General features: G+C 35.4%; 1 non-coding gene across 1 annotated transcript; it reads left to right on the top strand.

The window, feature by feature from the left end:
- The first annotated feature begins 5511 nt into the window (after window positions 1-5511).
- On the top strand, window positions 5512-5618 carry LOC139856319 (small nucleolar RNA R71). Its single transcript, XR_011761808.1, has one exon. It is a non-coding gene; the product is annotated as a small nucleolar RNA R71 (small nucleolar RNA).
- The last annotated feature ends 1219 nt before the right edge of the window (window positions 5619-6837 follow it).

The raw sequence follows: 6837 nt of genomic DNA, 5'->3' as shown, positions 1-6837 counted from the left end.
TTGTATGATATCAATAATTTCAGTTTATTATACCTAATTTTATTGAATATCAATTTAATACTTTATAGCGAATGATTCAGCGTTTATTATCAAAAGATTCAAAGCAATAAATATAAATAAAATAAAAACTGTACATACTTACCTGTGAGATAGAATTCTCAGAGACCTGCTTTAGTCGACTCATAGGAGAGTCGTTTGATTTAGTTTTCCATTGCTACATAAGCGTAACCTCCAATTTTCAATAACTTTTCTTCTAAACATATGAACGGTCCTTCTCTGCATAGAGTAACGAATTCAGAATTGGAATGTGTTTGATTGTTCGAACATTTCCCTTCGTGTGACCATTTCCCACATTTATGACATCTTTCAAGGTGTCGTGCTCTTCTTTTTGTTGCGGATTTTGATTTTTCTTTACCAAAATGTATCTTATTATGATTGTTCCTGAGTTCTTTCCTCACTTCGTCCATTTTGCCTCTTATGAATGATACTAGTTCACTCGGAAAAGTGTTATTATTACGTTTAGTAATCATAACGTGTAGTAGTAGACCATGGTTCAGATTAAAGGAATTCTTCATCTCATAAAACCTAAAAACACAAAAATTCAGAATGGAGGGAGAAGACTAGTTCTTTAGGGTCTGCTAGGGAAAGACGATTCGGATTCCATTTTCGGAAACTACACGAAAACAGAACATCTAACTCTAGACAGCATTAAATTATCCTTTAAAACATTTGAATCTCTCCATACTTAGTTAGCTGTGGTATCGAAATTGTGATTAACTTCATTGTCAACTTCCATCGGACTATCTATGTAATGTTTAACTCTGTGACCATTAACTTTAAATTCAATCCCATTTGAATTTATCAACTCTATTGTTCCGTATGGGAAAACTCTTTTGACTATGAATAGTCCAGACCATCTTGATTTCAATTTTCCAGGAAATAGCTTGAATCGTGAATTGAAAAGAAGAACTTGGTCTCCTTCCTTGAATTCTTTTGAACTTCTGATTCTTTTATCATGCCATTTCTTCGTTCTTTCCTTATAGATTAACGAATTTTCATATGCATCATGTCTTAATTCTTCTAATTCGTTTAGTTAACTTAACCGTAGACGTCCGGCTTCATGCAAATCAAGATTACATGTCTTCAAAGCCCAAAATGCTTTGTGCTCAATTTCTACTGGAAGGTGACATGCTTTTCCGAAAGGTGTGGTTCCAATTGGAGTTTTGTAGGCTGTTCTAAAAGCTCAGATTGCATACTCCAATTTCATGGAGCATTCCTTTACGGTTTTCTCGAGAATACGTTTTAAAGCTCGGTTAGTGTTTTCAACTTGTCCACTTGTTTGTGGATGATAAGCGGTTGAGATTTTATGAGTTACTCCATATCTTTTGAGAACTTTCTCAAGTTGATTATTACAGAAATGAGTACCCCGATCACTTATTAAAGCTTTCGGTGTTCCGAACCTTGCAAAAAGACGTTTTAAGAAGTTGACTACAACTCGTGCATCGTTAGTTGGGAGAGCTTGTGCTTCCACCCATTTTGATACATAATCAATGGCAACGAGAATGTAGAGATTATTATGAGATTTTGGAAATGGACCCATAAAGTCAATACCCCAAACGTCAAATACTTCACATACTTGAATGACATTTTATGGCATTTCATCACGTTGACTTATTTTTCCGGCCCTTTGACAAGCATCACAGGATTTGCAAAGAAGGTGTGTGTATTTGAAAATTGTAGGCCAATAGAATCCAGCGTCGTAAACTTTTCTTGCTATAATCTGAGGCCCATAATGCCCTTATGTTGGTCCTGTGTGACAATGGTTTAAGATTTGAGTAGCTTCATCCCCGAATACGCATCGGCGTATTATTCCATCGGGACAACTTTTAAACAAATGTGGATCTTCTCAAAAATAGTGTTTTATATCACTAAAGAATTTCTTTCATTTTTGGTACGACAACTCTTTTTTAAGGAATCCACATACTAAGTAGTTTGCATAGTCTGCAAACAATGGAATTTCATTATAATTGATTTTCAAGAGATATTCATCAGGAAAGTTATCTTGTATGGCCGATTCATTTAGAACTTCTAATTCAGGATTTTCAAGACGAGAAAGATGATCAGCGGCGAGATTTTCTGCTCCCTTTTTGTCTCAGATTTCAATATCGAATTCTTGTATGAGTAAGATCCAACGGATTAATCGTGGTTTGGCATCTTGTTTGGAAAATAGGTATCTAAGAGCAGAATGATCAGTATAGACCACCGTTTTAGCTAGAACGAGATATGAATGAAATTTATCAAAAGCAAAGACAATAGTAAGGAGTTCTTTTTCAGTAGTTGTGTAATTCATTTGTGCTCCTTGCAACGTCTTACTAGCGTAATAAATAGGTTGAAATAGTTTTTCAATCCTTTGTCCTAAAACGGCTCCCATTGCAAAATCACTTGCATCGCACATGAGTTCAAATGGTAGATTCCAATTTGGAGTTATCATGATCGGCGCATTAGTAAGTTTTTCTTTAAGAATATTAAAAGATTTGATGCATTCATCCGAAAAGATGAATGGAGCATCTTTTTCTAGGAGTTTATTCATAGGAGTGGTAATTTTAGAAAAAATCTTTTATGAAACGTCTGTAAAAACCGGCATGCCTTAGAAAACTCCTAACTCCCCTAACATTGGTGGGATGTGGAAGTTTAGCAATTACATCTACTTTAGCTCTATCCACTTCAATTCTTTCCTTTGAAATTTTATGACCAAGAACGATGCCTTCTTTAACCATGAAATGGCATTTCTCCCAATTAAGTACTAGATTTGATTACTCGTATCTAATAAGCATTCGTTCAAGATTAACTAGACATGTTTCAAAAGTATCACCGAAGACTGAAAAGTCATCCATGAAAACTTCCATGCATTCTTCTATCATGTCGTGAAAAATCGCCATCATGCATCTTTGAAGGGTTACAGGGGCGTTGCAAAGTCCAAATGGCATGCGTTTGTAAGCAAAAGTACCATAAGGGCACGTGAAGGTGGTTTTCTCTTGGTCCTCGGGTGCGATTGGAATTTGAAAGTATCCGGAGAAACCGTCAAGAAAACAATAGTAACTATTTCCGGCTAACCTTTCCAACATTTGATCAATAAAAGGTAATGGAAAGTGATCTTTTCTGGTGACATCATTTAATTTTCTATAATCAATACAAACACGCCATCCTGTTACAGTCCTAGTAGGAATAAGCTCATTTTTTCATTTGTGATGACAGTCATGCCAACTTTCTTAGGTACGCATTGAACTGGGCTTACCCATGGACTATCAGAGATTGGATAAATTAAATCTGCTTCGAGCAGTTTAATAATTTCTTTTTTAACAACATCATGCATATTTGGATTTAGTCTTCGTTGGCGTTGCACATATGTTTTATGACCTTCTTCCATAAGGATTTTATGTGTGCAATACGAAGGACTTATACCTTTAATGTCATGAATCTTCCATGTAATAGCTGGTTTATGAGCTTTTAGTACAGAAATGAGTTGAGATTTTTCATTTTTCGTAAGAGAAGACGATATTATTACAGGTAATTCAGATTCACCATGTAAATAAGCGTATTCCAAATGGGTAGGAAGTGGCTTTAACTCTAATATCGGTGGTTCTTCTATCGATGATTTATATCGATATCTGTCTTCTTCTTTTAACATTTGAAGTTCTTCTGTTGTTGGTTCGTATTCATTAGCCATAAGGGTAGCTAACATTTCAGCTTCATCAATTGGTTCAGTTCCTTCTCCTAAAGAACATTCTCCTGTTCCTTGTAATTCTGGAAATTCTCGTAACAATTCCGTATGTGAATCTATAGTTTGAATATAATAACATGTATCATCTGCAGATTGCGGTTGTTGCATGGCTCTATCAACAGAAAAGGTAACACTCTCGTCATCTATACTTAGGGTCAGTTTCTTACCAAACACGTCTATTATTGCTTTAGCCGTGTTTAAGAATGGTCTTCTAATATGAGAGGAACTCGAGAATCTTCTTCCATGTCCAGAATAACAAAGTCTACTGGAAATACTAAAGTACCAACTTTAACTAGCATTTCTCCATTATCCCTCTAAGATATTTTACTGATCGATCGGCTAGTTGTATGTTTATTCTTGTTGGTTTCAATTCTCCGAGGTCTAGTTTAGCGTATAGTGAATAAGGAATTAAATTTATACTAGCACCTAAGTCTATCAATGCTTCTATTAAACTAAGACTACCCAGAAAACATGAAATTGTGAAACTTCCTGGATCTGATAATTTTTCTGGCAGTTTATTCAACAGCACTGCAGAATAATTAGCATTCATTGTAATAGCTGAGAGTTCTTCTATTTTCTTTCTATTTGTGATTAGATCTTTAAGGAATTTAGCATATCTTGGCATTCCTGAAATCATATCAATGAAAGGAAGGTTGACATTTATTTGTTTAAACATATCCAAGAATTTAGATTGCTCGACTTCAAGTCTTTCTTTTCTCATTTTACTCGGGTAAGGAAGCGGTGGTTGGTATGGTTTAACATAAGGTTTTGCCTTAACTGTGTTATCTTCATTAACCTTTTCAGCTACCGGTTCTGATTCTTTCTCTTGCTCAGGCTGTGGTGCCTGTGCAGTAGGAATAGCGTCATCAAAAATTACAGGTATTTCAGGTGGTTTAAGTGTAATACCACTTCTTGTGGTAATGGCTTTAGCTGTTTCATTTCGGGGGTTAGCATTTGTATCGCTAGGTAGACTCCCCGATTTTCTTTCACCTATCAACCTTGCTAGGTTACTTACTTCTTGTTCCAGATTTTGGATTGAAGCTTGTTGATTTCTAAATGCTTGAGCATTTTGTTCATTCGTTTGTTTCTGAGTTGTGAAAAACTGCGTTTGAGATTCAACTAGCTTCGACATCATATCTTCTAAATTTGACTTTTTATCATCGGTTTGTGGTGGTTTATTTGGAAAAATAGGTCTTTGATGGTTGTAAGTATTATTAGATACTTGTTGATTGCTAGGACCTTGTTGGTTGTTGTATGGAACATTTCGATTATAATTCTGATTTTGATTGTAGTTTGGTCTTGGCGGGTGATTATTATTCTGATAATTATTTCCAGGCCTTTGGTTCATATATGAAACATTCTCTCTTTGTTCCATTGTTTGTTCAATACTGAGACAATCTTTTGTCAAATGTGGTCCTCCACACTGCTCACAACTAATTCGTATTGCGTGAATATCTTTAGTCATCTTTTCCATTCGTTTCTCGAAAGCATCTAACTTTGCGGAAATGGAATCAAAGTCATGGCTAGAATCGGCTCTAGCCGCTTTAGATGATCTAACGATGTCTTTTTCTTGATGCCACTCATGTGAGTGGGAGGCTGTGTTATCAATAATTTTGTAACCTTCAGTTGCGGTTTTCTTCATAATGGAACCACCAGATGCTATGTCGATGTCTTTTCGTGTAGTAATGTCGCATCCTTGGTAGAATATTTTTACTATTTGATAAGTGTCTAAACCATGTTGAGGACATCCTCTCAACAACTTTCCAAATCTTGTCCACGCTTCATATAAAGTTTCATTTAGCTTCTGCGTGAACGTAACAATTTCTCCTTGAAGTCTCACGGCTTTAGATGCCGGAAAGAATCATTTAAGAAATTTCTCAACTAAAACATCCCATGTATCAATCGCCCCTTCAGGTAACGATTCTAACCAATCTTTGGCTTCTCCCTTTAAAGTCCAGGGAAATAACTTGAGATAGATCTGTTCATCCTCAACTTCTCTAATTTTGAATAGAGTACAAATCCTATTAAAGGTTCGAAGATGTTCGTTTGGATCTTCTTTTAGCGTACCACTAAATTGGCATTGATTAGTTACCATGTGTAAGATTTGTCCTTTGATTTCATAATATGGCGCATTAATGTCTGGTTGAGTAATGGCATGACCTTGGCCAGTGCGTGTAGCTCTCATTCGATCCTCCATACTTAGAGGTTCCTGATTTTCCATGATTGAATTTGTTGAATCTGAGTCACTAGAGGATTCTGATTTAATGGTTTCTTCCTCGACAATCTCTGGTTGTATGATTTGTGGTTCAGGAGGAATGATTAGTGGTTCAGGATCTCTGAATTGTCCCTGAATATCCTCCGGGCTCTCAATTGTGAAATCGGGTTCAAAAAATGGATTATCGAAAATTTGAATTGGAGTACTTAGTGGACTAGATGACGATTCTAAAGAAAAATCAACGGCGATTATATTGGCTAGATGTCTTGATCGAGTTACAGGTGGTGAACGTATGAAAGGTGGTGAACGTTTTGCTCGGTGCATTCACTGAATATCCTATTAGTTATAAAGATAAATATTATTAAAGTTATCAAATTAATAGACTTTTCTGATTTGTCCCACGTTTCGAATAGCCAATAGATGCAGCAGGTATCCAGGACCCTTTAAATCGGAAGCCCACAACTCGCCACTAACAAATCCAACTATTACTACGAACCAGAAAATTTTGGATGTTTATCAATTTAACCACTTAAAATAATTTTTTCGTCAAAATTTAAAGAAAACTTTGAAAATTCTAGGTCCTAAAAACTAGAGCTAGAAATGAGAAAGAAAAAGTGCGTCGAAAAATAAGAGTCGAAAAACAAACGTCGAAAAACAAACAGTCGAAAAATTAAAATAAGAAAATAAAGCGTCGAAACTTAGAATTCTAAAAACTTAAGACTAAAAGTTGCGTCTAAAGGTATTAAAGCTTAAAGGAATTCTAAATCCAAAATGACAATAACTTAAAAGGCACTAAAATCTATTAAATATTAAAGCGATAAGCGATGTCGTAAAATTCTAA

The sequence above is a fragment of the Rutidosis leptorrhynchoides genome, chromosome 6 (genome assembly GCF_046630445.1).
Source record: "Rutidosis leptorrhynchoides isolate AG116_Rl617_1_P2 chromosome 6, CSIRO_AGI_Rlap_v1, whole genome shotgun sequence".
Taxonomy (NCBI): Eukaryota; Viridiplantae; Streptophyta; class Magnoliopsida; order Asterales; family Asteraceae; genus Rutidosis; species Rutidosis leptorrhynchoides.
The sequence above is the reverse complement of the archived record's forward strand: the minus strand, read 5'-3'. Positions and strand labels throughout refer to the sequence as shown.